General features: G+C 46.0%; 1 protein-coding gene across 17 annotated transcripts in view; it reads right to left on the bottom strand.

Moving 5' to 3' along the window:
- The window catches only part of LOC146860031 (uncharacterized), a 171,895-nt gene that overhangs the window by 69,421 nt on the left and 88,275 nt on the right, over positions 1-14,199 (bottom strand). Inside the window, exon 1 of one of the 17 annotated variants that reach the window (XR_014978774.1) lies at positions 9,359-9,411. The exons of the other annotated variants lie outside the window; for them this stretch is intronic. The gene's annotated coding sequence lies outside the window, so the exon portion shown is untranslated. Of the gene's footprint in view, positions 1-9,358; positions 9,412-14,199 lie in introns of those variants that run through there. 17 annotated transcript variants of the gene reach the window in all.

Genomic DNA, 14,199 nt, shown 5'->3' on the forward strand with positions numbered 1-14,199 from the left:
CATGCATTTCAACGCAGGGCTTTAAGTGGGCTGGGTCTCACAAGTGCTGAGCTCCAGCAGTTTTTTAAAGGGGTGCTCGAAATGGGTCTCTATCGGGCTCTGTTTTGTGCCCTGGCACAGGTGGTCCGTTTTTTTACGTACTGCAGTTTCAGCAGGTAAATCGATGTGCGCATGCTCACACTGCTCACTTATCACTAGTGGAGAAGTGACAGCATGAGATCATGCCAGGTGAGCGTTGTAGGGGAAGGGAAATCCTTTAAAGAGTAATTTTTTCTCTGGATTTCCCTTCTGTTTTTGAAACTCAGGAGCAGCAACATTGTCGTGGTGTCACCATGGCTTTAAGTGGAAGCTTTTTCAATATTATATACAAGCTATAGTTGCTGCTTATTTATCTTATGCAATTAACAACCATTGACAAAGCCAATAGTCCTGACTTGTACATATGATGTTACTTGTTTTATCATATATCTGGATGCAATGACAGAAACAGCAAAATACCAGTCGGGCGGCACACTATGATAAGCACAGATTTTTAGCTTACGTGTTTTTAAGCCACGCCCTTAATTACATTGGCCACGCCCCCAGTTCTTTCATCCCACTTAAAGCCCTGTGTTAATGCATATGCGTACAGCTCCTTCTCTGTTCTTTTTCGGCACTACCACTATGGGAGAAACCCAAGGTTTGGGACCAGCAGAACTCTCAATAATATCATGCTTAAGTAACTATTCAATTTGCTTCACAACAGAGTCTTGTAAATAAAAAGCAATTTTCCTATGTCTCTGAGCAACAGGCCGGACATCCTCATTAATATGCAGCTTTACTTTTATAGTCTTCAGCTTTCCTAAGCCATGACACAATGAAGGGAATTGACTTACTATTTTGTGGTGAGCATTCATATTGTAGATAACGGAAATCAGTCCTATATCAGCAGCTGTGCTGAAACTGAGTATAGAGGCACTTGATGCTGTACCTTGAAGCACATGGATGGGTTCTTGCACCTTCGTTTTCTTGTGCTTCATTATCACTGCAAATGAGCCTTGACTTTTTAAAGGCCTCGATGCAGCCCATGTATACACTTTGGTTTTTAATGGTGTAAGTTACAGTAATGAAGACAATGCTTTATATTTCTCCTCAGGCATACTGTTTATCGAAGCACCACTGTTGATGATGAAAGGTATCGAACAACTATTTACTTTCAGTGTAATCTTTGGACAATGTTTGAATGACTTTGGTGCTTTGACATGTCCACTTTTCTTTGACTGACATTTTTCTTCAAATTAGGCCAGTACAACATGCAGACGCTTTGCTGAGTTAAACATCAACATGGCACAACCACCTAATTCCCTTTCACTTGATAACTGATATAGCAGAACTGTTTGAAGATGATTTAGATGACTGTCGACTTTGTTCATTGTCGATTTGTCTTAACTGATGTCACTGCTTGGCCTTCTGGGTTCACGTCCAATGTTGCTTTTGGAATGTTCAGCAGCCATTTTGTCTTTGCGCCGTGATGCACATGCTTTTTGGTTTTCTCTGCAAACCAACACAAAATGGTTCTCCTTCCCACAGACTTTACATATCTGTCCAATGGCGGGACATTTACCTTTATGTGGAAATGAAAATCCACATCTAAAACAACTTCTTTTTACGTTTAGACATCACCTTGTGTCCTTCAGTCTTTTGCTGTGGCTTACTTTTCACACTCATGACGGATTCATTCTGGGCACCTCAATGTCAGCAGCTTGTCTATCTGCACGGTCTTCAGCCATTAACACTCGCTCCAGATTAAGAGTTTCTCTCTGTCTTTGTAGTCTTAGTAAATCTGACAAGCATATATCAATAACTCTTAAGACGTATAGCTTCTTCATCATTAAATGAATTATCAACGGTTTCCCCAACATTCTGCCATTCTTGACCAGCGGTGTCGCCAACCCCCCGCTTTGTCAGCGGTGCTGGTGTTGGTGGGCCCTATTAGGCAAAAGAGATTAGTTAGCAGGGCGTCAAACTCAGCAGTTCATTTTAAACATGACTCCGAGACAGTTTTGGGGAGCCACCTTTTTAAGTGTTTTAAAATGGTAAGAAGGGTTCCCTGGGTGGGGAAGTTAAATAAAACACTTAAGGGCGATTGTGTAGTCGTGAGTTTTAGCTCTCCGGATTTGGTAGCTAACATTTTTAGGCAGGCAGGAACGTCTAGATTACACGATGAATATGTGAACATCCTCCCATTGGGGTTTTTCTATCCACCTCACTTACAGAGACGGGGCGGGAATAGTGGTTACAACGCCCAACCTGTACCTGTGATTAGAACACTGGCCTTGAGTAACAGATATGAGGTCCTTAGTTCTCTGGACACAAATGACTGACTTCATGTAGCGCACAGCCAGACTTTGGATATTGAAGCCAGTGGGGTGTGTATGGAAGACGATGGAAGTGCCATGCCTGCCAATGATAATACCGGTTCTTATGGTTCGGGTGTTAGTTCCGTTACCCGAATGATTGATCGGGTTAATGGTATCAATCGGCCAAAAATTAAGTTCACTCAAGATAACCAGGTTAATGCTTCCGTTGGCACGCTTAATTATGCGCCTGTAAGGGCTTTTGCTAGGGAGGAGGTAACAGACTCCTCCCCCCAACCTTCGGTTATGGGTAATAGTGTGGCCAATGTATTAGCAAATAGGGTTACTGCCTTGTCATGGAATATAGCTGGGTTGAGAGCAAAAAGAGAGGATACAGTTTGGAAGTCATTTCTCTCTTCCTTCCATATAATTGCTTTACAAGAGACGTGGGAGGCCAGAGATTCCTTTTACTTGGATGGGTTCCAGTCCTTTATTAAATATGCTGTGCCTTCTTCCTCGGGGAGACCCAGTGGTGGTCTCTTGTTATTATTTAGTCTTAAGCTATTGTATAGCACAGAACTTGTTAAGACTAGTTCACCCAATATATTGGCGGTTAAGGTTGTAGGTGTCAACCTTCCATCAATGTTAGTTGTGAACTTTTATAATTCATTTACGAGGACGGACGAATTGGAGCATTTAAAGGTCTTATTTACCTTTTTAGAGGATTTCGATGCAAATAATGTTACCCCTTATTATTTGTTACTGTTTGGAGATTTTAATATTCATTTAAGACAATCCAATTGTTTTGGAAATTTTGAGCAGGCTTATTGCCCGCAGGAGGAAGCCCACTTTGATTTTTCAAAAGGTGGGATGTTTCTAGACAGTATTGTATCTGCTTTTAATTTATTTGTGCCAATGCAGAATTTAGTATCTCCTGTGCCTACATTCACTGGTCAGGGTCACAACAGTATTATTGATCATATACTAATTTCCTGTACTATGAAGGGACTGATAGGACCATTTTGTGTCATTGCAAACGTCCTTAGTGACCACAATCCATTATCTTTGGAATTAAATATTAATGATGTCTTTAGGCCTAATCATATGTCTACAATCTCTAATTCAAACATAGTCCCCATTAAACAGGGAACTCGTTTGAGATGGGAGGTTATTACTCCTAGTGATTTTCTTGAGAAATTGTATCACAGTAATTTGGAGGATTTTAATATCTGCCTAGCGATAGAATCTAAACCAGGGGATATTCTTGGTGCCTTTGAGCGAATAACCAGCCAGATTATGGATAATCTAACTCTCGTTGGGAAACCAAGACCTAAGAAGCATAAAAACTGGTTCGATCAGGCATGTAGTAGCGCGCACTCTATTCTCTTACTGGCCTTAAAAGACGGCGCTAAAGATATCAGAAGGATTGTGGAGGCAAGAAGATCCTTCAAGAAAGCACTAAAGGCAAGGAAATCTTGCCTGAAAAAATTGGCGTGGGAAGAATTGTCAGACGCTAGTGTCTTAAAAAGTAGTTCCCAATTTTGGAAAGTAATTAACAGCCCACTTTTTAATGAAATGGAAAATATTATTAATGATTGTCTTATTGCCCCAGATAAATGGGTGTCTCATTTTAGTGGGCTTTATTCTGAGATTCCTGACCAGAATCCTGTAAATTTTGGGGATACTAATCTGTCATCGAAAATTAATTTTACTGAGGCTGAAGTTCAGGACGCCATTGAATCAATGGCAAAGGGCAAAGCACCCGGCCCCGATGGTGTCCCTGCGGATTTGTACAAGGCAGATTCAAATTACTGGGCGAAACTTCTAACCTTAGTTTTTAATGCGGTAGCAAAGGAGGGTGTCCCCCGTTCTTGGGGTAAGGCCGTGATAGTACCAATATTTAAAAAAGGTGCAAGTGAGGATCCGGCATGTTATCGGCCTATTTCTCTTCTCGATTCCGCAATGAAAATAATGGGTAAAGTTGTCCTAGCACGGTTAACATCATGGCTGGAGGACAACTCCATTATTTCGGACCTACAGTATGGTTTCAGAAAGGGAAGGAGCACGGTAGGTCAATGCTTTAATTTGCATCTCATCATTGGGAAGTATACGATTGCGAAGCAGGGGGTCTTACATTTAGCATTCATGGACCTATCTACTGCTTTTGATTTGGTTAATCGTCAAAAACTATGGGCATCCCTGGCAACTATGGGTCTTGACCCTGTGCTGATTTCCTTTTTGGCACTTATACATGAAGACACTACTGCGGCGGTCCGTTATAATAAGGACGGGAATCTAACTGATGCCTGGCAGGTGAAGCGTGGGGTGAGACAGGGGTGCATTCTTGCCCCCCTGCTTTTCTCACTCTATATTAATAACCTGGGGGAAGTTTTGTCCTCATCTTGTAAAGACATCCCAAGAGTAGGTACTAAGTTGATTCCCGCTTTGTTGTATGCGGATGATACGGTCTTATTGGCTAGAACTGTAAGAGGCCTTCAAGCCCTTTTAAAAGGTTTTAATGATTTTATGGTCTCTTTGGACTTAGTAATAAATTTTAAAAAATCCCATTCTATGACAATAGGAGATGGAGCTGCAAAAAAGGTTAAATTCTTCTGCAATAAGCAGGTGCTAACAAAAGTCCAGACCTTTCCATATTTGGGGGTCACTTTTGATGACCGAGGATCATGGGTCGCGCAACGCGCACAGAAACAGAATATCCTCGCCAGGGCAACTGGAGCATTGTTGGGTTTTGCAAAACGGCTGGGATGCAAGCCCTTGCCCGCGATTTTGAAAATATATAACGCTAAGTGCGTGCCTATGGCCCTGTATGGTAGTGAGGTCTGGGGCTATGCATCGGCAGTGGATATTCAATTAATTGAGAATGCCTTTTTTCCGGAAACTTTTGTCATTGCCTGTTTCTACTTCAATCTTTAATATCCATGAAGATTTGGGGGCTGAGTATCTAGTGGATCAGATTTCCGTTGCCCCATTAATGGGTTGGTTAAGGGTTTGGGCGCAGCATCCACCAACCCTAAACCAGCTCATTATACAAGACTGTCTGGTCCTTGACAAAGCCATGTGTATTCCCTGGCTACGATATATTAAATCTAAGATGGAGACTCTTGGCTGCTTAGAATTATTTGAGAGACCATGTGAGCTGTCCAAATTGAAAATAAAAGACTTAAAGTCTCAGTTCATGTGCAGGGCAAAGTTGCAGAGAGAAGGCGAGGAAGTGTGTAAACCGTCTGTTAGGAGATTTGTCATGTTAAGTATGGGCAATGAGATTCAGCCATACTTGACTTATATAAATAACCCTTTTCATCTGTTTTTATTGATTAGGTTTAAACATGACATGTTACCTTGGCTCCTAGCACACCCGAAGGGCTTTTTTAAAGAGGGCACTTTGGGCCCCTGTCCCTGTGATAACGCCTCCGAACAAAATACGCTGCATATGATTTTTTACTGCAAATTTTACACTCTGTTACGTAAGAAATTTATTTGCCCAATTTTTAAGAACTGTCACTTTGACCAAGTAAGGCCCGCCTTGGTATTTCTGCAAATGCTGGGCTCTCCTTTTGTCTGTTTTGGAGTTGCCAGCTATCTTTCAGGGGCAATTAGAAGTAGAAATCGAATGTAGTTTAATATATTTTAGCTCTATTCTTTTTATAACGTTTGAGAGTCCGAGACCAGGCCTTTTTTATCCTTTTTCTTTTGAAATCATGAAATAGTCTTTTAAATTTTGGCCTGTTTTACATTTTAATGTTCACATTCGCCAATCATTTGTTTAAACATATTTTTATGTATATTTGTGCATTGTGTATTGTTTGAAATTCCTTTGTTAATTATTTTTACATGTAACTATTTGCAAATGAAATTTTCTGTATGCTTTGATGGTTTTAATTATTAACCGAATAAAGCTATTGTTGACTGACTGACTCCGATACTGTCTATGTTGTCCCGTAACTGTATGCACAAGATACAGTTGCCCCTTGGGGGCTGTAGCCTACAGGCTTGTTAGGTCTCGGGACCATCCGGTCTGCCGAAGGCAGAACCGGAAGTCGAGAGATTTAATGACTTGGAGAAAAGGGGCTTGATCCCGCCCCTCTTCTCCCCTGTTCTCCATTGGCTGGCCTCTTCAATGCTGGCCAGCCACTGGAGAAGAGGTCCCGTCACTCCGATCAGGCCCCGTCCTTTTCGGATCGGGGGCGTGTTTTTTGCAGAAAGTCTCATTCTCTCCTCCAGCCAATGGCTGGAGGAGAGAAAAGACAAACACGCCCCCGAATCCGAAAAGGACGCTGCGTTACTCCGAGGCATTTCTGCTCTGCCTCGGAGAAAGGCGGTGGTGTCTTCCGGTGCCCTCGGCTTGTAGGCATCAGCTGGGCCTCAGGACCCTCTGCTGGGACGAGGAGCAGTTTCTCCTCTGCAGCTCAACGAAGGCAAACATCGATCTACTGTAATCAGAGCCTGGGCTCTCTGCCCTCTCTCCTCCACCCCATCCAGCCACGCTCGCTTGTCTTGTTTACTTAGCGTACCCTTCATCCCATCTTCCTTTCAGTAGAAAAGCCACACAGAAAAACGAGCCTCTCCGCCGGACGCCTTTTTTTGGGTTTCGACCCCTTAGAAAAACTTCCTTTGGTGACGGCATCTGCTCCGGAGCATATTTCCCTGCCGAGTCCAAATGCGCTCCATACTTTCTGCCATGATGTCAGCGCTGCGGTCACGTGACCCGAGCCGTGGCGCTCTCCGGGGAGAGGGGGATCTGTGCTAAGTGGAGTCGGAAGGAAGGCTTACACGTGCCCCACGCCCCCTGCCCATGCTGCCTCAGAAATCAACAGTGGCAGCTGAGTGGAAAATGGGCAGATCAGGTAGGGAAGCTAGCAGCTGTGTCAAGGGCCTTAATACATGCGAGAAAAATTACCATACTCTAATTTAGTCCGTGACAACAGCTACGGTCTCTTCTTTACAGCGGAGTTTGCTACAAAAAATGGTTGTTTTTCCTACAAAACTAGTGCATGGAGGGGCAAATTCTTTGTTAGCATTAGTTGGACACTCTTGCAACGCCAGTTCTGGGCCTCCATAGTTGCCTCAGGCAGCCGGATGCCATATAAGGCAGTTCATAAACCCCATCAGAGGGCTGTCCCTTTAATAGAAGATCCCTGCCACATACATGGGGGGCGGCAGTAGGCTCAGGTCTGCGGCCTCCAAAGTTAAAGGTGTGCTGTAAACATTATAACGGGGGAGGGAGCGTTCATGTGTCTGGTGCTGCTCCCGGTAACAAACGGCACCGGGTCGTTTCTGCTCCGGGGGGAGGGGCCTCTCCCGTGGGATTTGGAAGCCTGTGACTTTAGGGCCGCCCGGTTCGGACCCCATAGATACCCCTTCTAAGGGCCGTGGGTTCAGTGAAATCTTTGGGATGGGGGGATAGGGTTGGACCGGCTCCTCCTCTTCACAGCGCCTCCCCCAACGGCTCCCAAAACCGGTTGTGTTGCTCTGTCCCAGGCTGGGTCGTGGGAGGACGGACTCTTTCCCGGCTCTCGGCCCCACAGCGGCGGGTGAGGCTCCCGGGACTCCCCGCTGAGCAGAGGTGAGAGGGCACGGGGGTGGAGGGCACCGGGGTGGGGAGAGGGCCCCTGCGTCCGCGTCACTGGGCACCTATGGTACCAGCCAGTGTCTGCTCTTGATACGGCTCATCTGCCCCCTGTCACTGCTGCCGCTGCACTCCACTCTGGGGGCTTCGTAGTGCTATGCGCAGCGCCTGTACCCTCCTGTGGGTCTCCTCTGAGGCGACCCCAGTCACAACTCTCCCAGCCTCGGAGGGGGACGACAAGTCTTGCCCAGGTACAGCTCGGCGGTGCCACAAACACTCCCGGCTGCAGTGGGGGCAGGGGTGGACTGTCCCTCACCCCGCCACTCTCTGCGGGGGTAGCCACCCCGGTTCTACCGCCTCTCCCCACAACACCCCAGGCCCTTCTGAGCAGCGCTTGAAATGGGAACAAGCATTTACAATGCAACGGTCTCGGCATTGTTAAAGTTAGAGCTATTGGCATTGCTCTTGACATTATTTTTGTTTATGTTTTTGTTTTTAAAACATTTAAAGAAACGGCATTGTCATGAGCAATGCCAATAGCCCTAACTTTAACAATGCCGAGACCGTTGCAAAGTAAATGCTTGTTTTTCCTATTTGTGAGTGGGCTGTGCAGGACTACAACCCCCAGGGCCCTTTTCCTAAGCACGTGATAGTGGCTGTCATGACATAGCGCAGATTTTGATCGGCTGCGACCTGATAGAGCGGTGGAAGCTTCAATGTAAGGAGCTCTCTGACTCTTTGAAGGAAACCAGACAAGTAATTTACATCTGTTTGCACTTGGCTCCTGGGTTAAAGGTCACTCAATATTGGTGGTCTGGCCTCTATAGCGGCATTTCTTAGCTGTACACTTTATCTCAGTTTTTAAAGAAGCCCCCTAGATTCTTGAATAACACAACAGTAAATCAGGTCGAAAGAAATTTACACAATGTATAACATTGTTGGCCTATAAATAATACACTTTTGATGAACATAAACCCTAATTCATGATGGACCGTTTTTTTTATAGCACGAAACAAATGGTTTAGTTCTATTTATGCTGCATTTAAAATAAGAAATGTGGCAAATTGATTCTGCTTCATGCATAATTTTATCTTTAATAATAAAGAACCTTCTATTTGTTTCACTTTTTGCCACAGGTTTGCAAATAATTATAGGTAATTTGGACTCGAACAAAAGCTGTTCATTAATCTCTTCTATGCAAGGAGGAAAACAGGGCGAATAGCTTCTCTTCATTTCTCACATTAGTGCTAAGTGTATGTTGTATAGTTCTAAGGCTCTTGTTTAGAGCAGTGTGGGTAATATAGGTAATATGACACTGATTAATTAAGTTACACAGTTTGAGCTCAGTGTTATTACCCCTGCTTTAGCCTGAGCATGTGCTGTAAGCCTGCTTACTGCAAGTTTTTACATTTGTGTTCATGTTTACATTACTTACCACCAGGGTTGTAGGAACCCCCGCTTTAGAAGCTACAGCGGGGTGGAGTTCTTGATGGGCCTCTTCTGTCTGCAACTCGACAGAAAACAGCTCATAAATAAAATGAAAGGGTGGATGGTCAGTTGGTTGAGTGAGTGAAAGGATGGATGGATATGTACGTGATTGAAAGGGTGGATGGTTAGATGGATGGCTCAATGAGAAAGGATGAATGAGAGAAAGAATGGATGAGTGAAAGGGTGGATTGATGAGTGAAAGAGTGAATGGATGAAGTGGAAGGGTGGATAGATGGATGGAATAACAGAGGTTGGATGGATGAAAGGGTGGATGGATAATTTAAAGAATGGATGAATAAAAGGGAGGATGGACGGATGAAAGGGTGAATGGCTGGATGAGTGAAAGGGTGGATGGAGAGATGGATAACTTGAGAGGATGGATGGATAAGTTTGGCAATGGATGGATGGGTTTGGATATGGATGGGTGGACGGAATGGTGAAAGACTAATGATAGATGAAAGAATGATGGTTGACAGAAATTAATGGTGAAATTGTGGATATCAGCAGGTAGAAGGAAGGATGAATGGATAGATTCTTGGATGAAAGAGACAAGAGAGCTCTTCTGGGGAGGGTCGTGATGACTTGCTTTGTTTGCTTAGTGCCATAAAAACTTTGGTTTGAAGTGGGGGGTATTTTAGTTTTCTGGCTACTCGCTTGTTCTTGACTGAAAATGTATCTTTCGTAATCTACATTGGCATTGGATTAAATTTGAGATTCAAAGTTCTTTAATCTGACGGTATGTGATTTCTTCATCAGTTCACAGAATCTTGCTTTTATATGTACTTTTTATTGGTTTTATTGATTTTTAAATGAGTTGTACATCACTACAATAACTGGTGCATTATGACATATATATACAGCTGCAGGATGAAACCAAAACATCATATATAAATGAATATTCCTCAACTAACCCCACCTCCTTTGGCTGCTCATTTGGTACTGCAATAAACTCTATTACTATTAGTAATTCACAAATCAAGAATCATGTGGTAAAACTATAATTCATCGTACTGTAGTTCCGCACTTGCAATTCTATTTTTCTGATCCAGTGTCTGTTGACCTGCTGTCCCACTGAAGGAGTACCGTATCGGTCGTGTACAACTTTGACTACTTGCTTGCCACACACAGTGTATTTTCTCTTATGTCACATTACCAGACCCGACTTTGGCTGCCCTGTCACTCTGGAGGTCCATCAGCATCCGTATCCATGCTGGCAAGTCATCCTGCAAACGCTTGTCACGTCTCACATGCTTTAATCTGACTTCCTCTACCATCGCCCATTTGGCCATATCCCGCAACCACTCAATGTACCTGAGGGGGGTGTGCACCATACATTTAATAGCAATCAGCCATTTACCCAGTACCAAGTCCAGCATCAGGAATTTGTGGCTTAGTTTCTTCTTCGATGTGGTAGGGATCAGACCCAGCAGTACATTCCGCGGGTTACACAGGACCTCCCATCCCGTTGCCCTATTTAAACTTCACAAGATTTCTTCCGATTAGGACAATATCATAGAGCAACTCTACACCAAATGTGCAAAGTCCGCTTCCGGAGATCTGCATTGCGGACATCTGTCAGATGGGGTGGAGTTAATGGTATGCAGAATCTTAGATGAATCTTAAAGTGTGCATTAGAGCTCATGGTAATCACCCCCCTATGCAATTGTTCCCAGTCTCGTGTAGGGATAACTTCACCCAATACCTCCTCCTACTTGCCATGCATCACAGGTACGATGCCCAGAAGATCCTCTCGGAGTGCCCTATATAAATGCAATATTAATCTACGACTTCCGGACAAGTCTAATAGGCTGGTTAGTGTCTGTGAGGGTAGTGGCTTATTTCTGGGAAACTGGGCCAAATTTCACAGCAGTCACCACTCCAGCAAGTAAACATGCACAGTCGGCTTTGGGAGCATATACATTCAGAAATCACACCTCCCGTCTATCTAGGACTCCAAACAGAATAACAAAATGGTCCTCTGGATCCAACACTTGTCTCCTATGTTGAAAAGGCACCCCAGGAGCCACCCAAATCATGACACCCCTTGCATTGTTATATTGCTGCATATAACTGTCCCCTTCACCTTTTGCGTAAACTTGGGACACAGCCTTGCCACACATTTGTTTCCTGCAACGCCACAGAAACACAATATTGTTTGAGGTATGCGTACACTCTCTGCCTTTTCTCCAGCTGTGCCAGTTCCCTGACATTCCACGTCAGGAATTTAAATACCTCATCCGCCATCATGCGCACTACTTATCATCAGCACGGGGTCCGGGCCTCTAACCAAACCCGTCCACTCAAAATGCCACCACATCCATTCATATGAGCAGCCAATCCTTCCTTTGAACAGTACAATGAATAAAACATCATCTTCCCTCACCCCTGCGACAGTAACTCAAACTCACCCTGCCTATAACTAGGCAGTGCACATACCTGTAGTTGCTGGCGGGTCTCCGGCCAACGTATAACCCAGTCACTGGCCTAGTCTGCCTTGTGAAAAAAATGCACGTTCCCATTATGGACCACCCGGAGCTTTGCTGGAAACTCCAGAAAGATGGATATTGGGTGCCCCTCAAAGTTCGGCAGGGCTCTCGCGTAAACCTGTTGCCAGACCGCATTACAATCTCTGTAATTGAACACACGGGCAATAAGGGCTCGCTGAGGCGCACAAGGATGTGGAGACTGGACCAGGGCTTGATATGCTTCATCCCCTATGAAGAATTTAGATAACTTATGTGGGTGCATAATTTTGTCAAGCACTCTGCCTTCTCAGGAAAACCCACGAATCACAGATTATTCCTCCTGGATCTTCCCGCCGCATCTTCAACACGGTCCTCAAGCTGCACTGATATCTTCTGCAAAGAGGACACTATTTCTCGGAGAGTAGGCATCTCTCGCTCTGTGTCCCCCACATGCCCTTCTGTGGTCGTTACCTAGCCTGCCACTCGTCAGAGTTCACATCTATGGTCACCAAGTCTTTTTTTGTGACTAATTTTGCTCTATAAGCCTGAATGCCCTCCATCAAATCAGACATTGATGGGTCCCCCATCTGGCGATCTGCTGGTTGGGTCACCGAGGATCTCGCCTGCCTCTCATCCGTCTTTTCTGCCACTGGGACTGCGTGGATATAATTGACTATTTTGTGGTCTGGGTCTCCTTTCCCCCTTTATCTCTCAACGTGTCTATTCTCAAAATCTGCCACTCTGTGCGTCGCCGCCCAATGAGAGTCTCCATAGTATCTCTCTGGTAGAAGTCAACCAGGGGGCTGCATGAACAGCACAAATGCCAGGTCCGGGTACCACAGTTCAGTGTTTCCCCCTCATGCCCTTTGGAGCCCCACTGATGAGTGCCAAATATCTGGTGCAGGGGCCTCAGGTGTACACGTGGGTCTCAGAAATCAACAGGTGATACTGCCCCCAAGGGGCATTCAGCACAGGGCAGTGCACCCCCTTCCAATCTCACCCTTAGTAAGAAGTTGTCGTTCCCGACCTTGACCTCCGCCATTGAGCAGCCTCCTAATTTCCAATGCATGCAGGCATGCAGTTTAACATCCCATTGTCTCAAGGGGGCACTCTGATTAGGCACCAGCACTTACCATAGGGTCGGGCAATCCAAACAAGTGGAGCCTGACCCCCGCTCCCCTCCCTGAGCCTACCACCAGCTGCAACTCATGCAGTAGGTTTGTTCTCCATGGCTCCAGTGTAGCTGTCATTGGGGCTAGGTGTCCACACCACCTCCAGTGGCAACAGTGGGTGCCGAACATCAGACGTGGCCTCCATAGGGTCCCAGTCCAAACCCGCTATAGAGCCTGTCCAGTTTAGCTGCACAGGCGCGCAGAGCCCCCACAGCCTGATCCACTTGCCGCCAAGTTTCACCGACCAGCCGGTGGTCCACAGGATGCTGCGGCCTCCGCTCTTCAAACTCAGTATGCTGGAGGTACCCCAGGGCAACCCACAATTGGAGAAGAACTGGCTCCGTGAACGCAGCCCACAAGAACGCCACCCGCAGACACCGTCACCTCATCAGATCAGCCAAAAGGGCCTCCTTCAAAGACCGCCTAGACAACAACGCACACAACAGCAAAGAGCTCTTCAACATCGTGAAGGAACTCTCCAACCCCAGCTCCAACACCAACGACATCCCACCTTCGCAAGACCTGTGCGACTCGTTGGCCACCTTCTTCCTTCGCAAGATCGCAGACATCCATGACAGCTTCAACAACACGACCGCCCCGACAACCACTGAGACCCTTGCCCCCACGATCACCATCTGCACCAACCGCCTGCTCTCCTGGACCAACATCAACGACGACGACCCCATCAAGATCATGAACACCATCCACTCTGGATCTCCGTCAGACCTTTGCCCACACCACATCTTCAACAAAGCCAGCACCGCCATCACACCCCATCTCCGGAAAGCCATCAACATCTCCTTCGAGACAGCAACCTTCCCGGAGAGCTGGAAGCACGCCGAGATCAACGCCCTACTCAAGAAACCCAAGGCGGACCCCAAGGGACTTCCGGCCCATCTCCCTGCTCCCGTTCCCGGCGAAGGTCACCGAGAAGGCCGTCAACAAACCCGCTACCTCGAGGAGAATAGCCTCCTGGACCCGTCCCAGTCCGGGTTCCGCAGCAACCACAGCACCGAAACTGCCCTCATCGCCGCCACCGATGGCATTAGGACCCTGCTAGACAATGGAGAAACCGCGGCCCTCATTCTGCTGGACCTGTCAGCCGCCTTCGACACGGTCTGCCACCGCACACTACAAACAAGCCTCCATGA

The sequence above is a fragment of the Triturus cristatus genome, chromosome 3_1, assembly GCF_964204655.1.
Source record: "Triturus cristatus chromosome 3_1, aTriCri1.1, whole genome shotgun sequence".
NCBI classification, from domain to species: domain Eukaryota; kingdom Metazoa; phylum Chordata; class Amphibia; order Caudata; family Salamandridae; genus Triturus; species Triturus cristatus.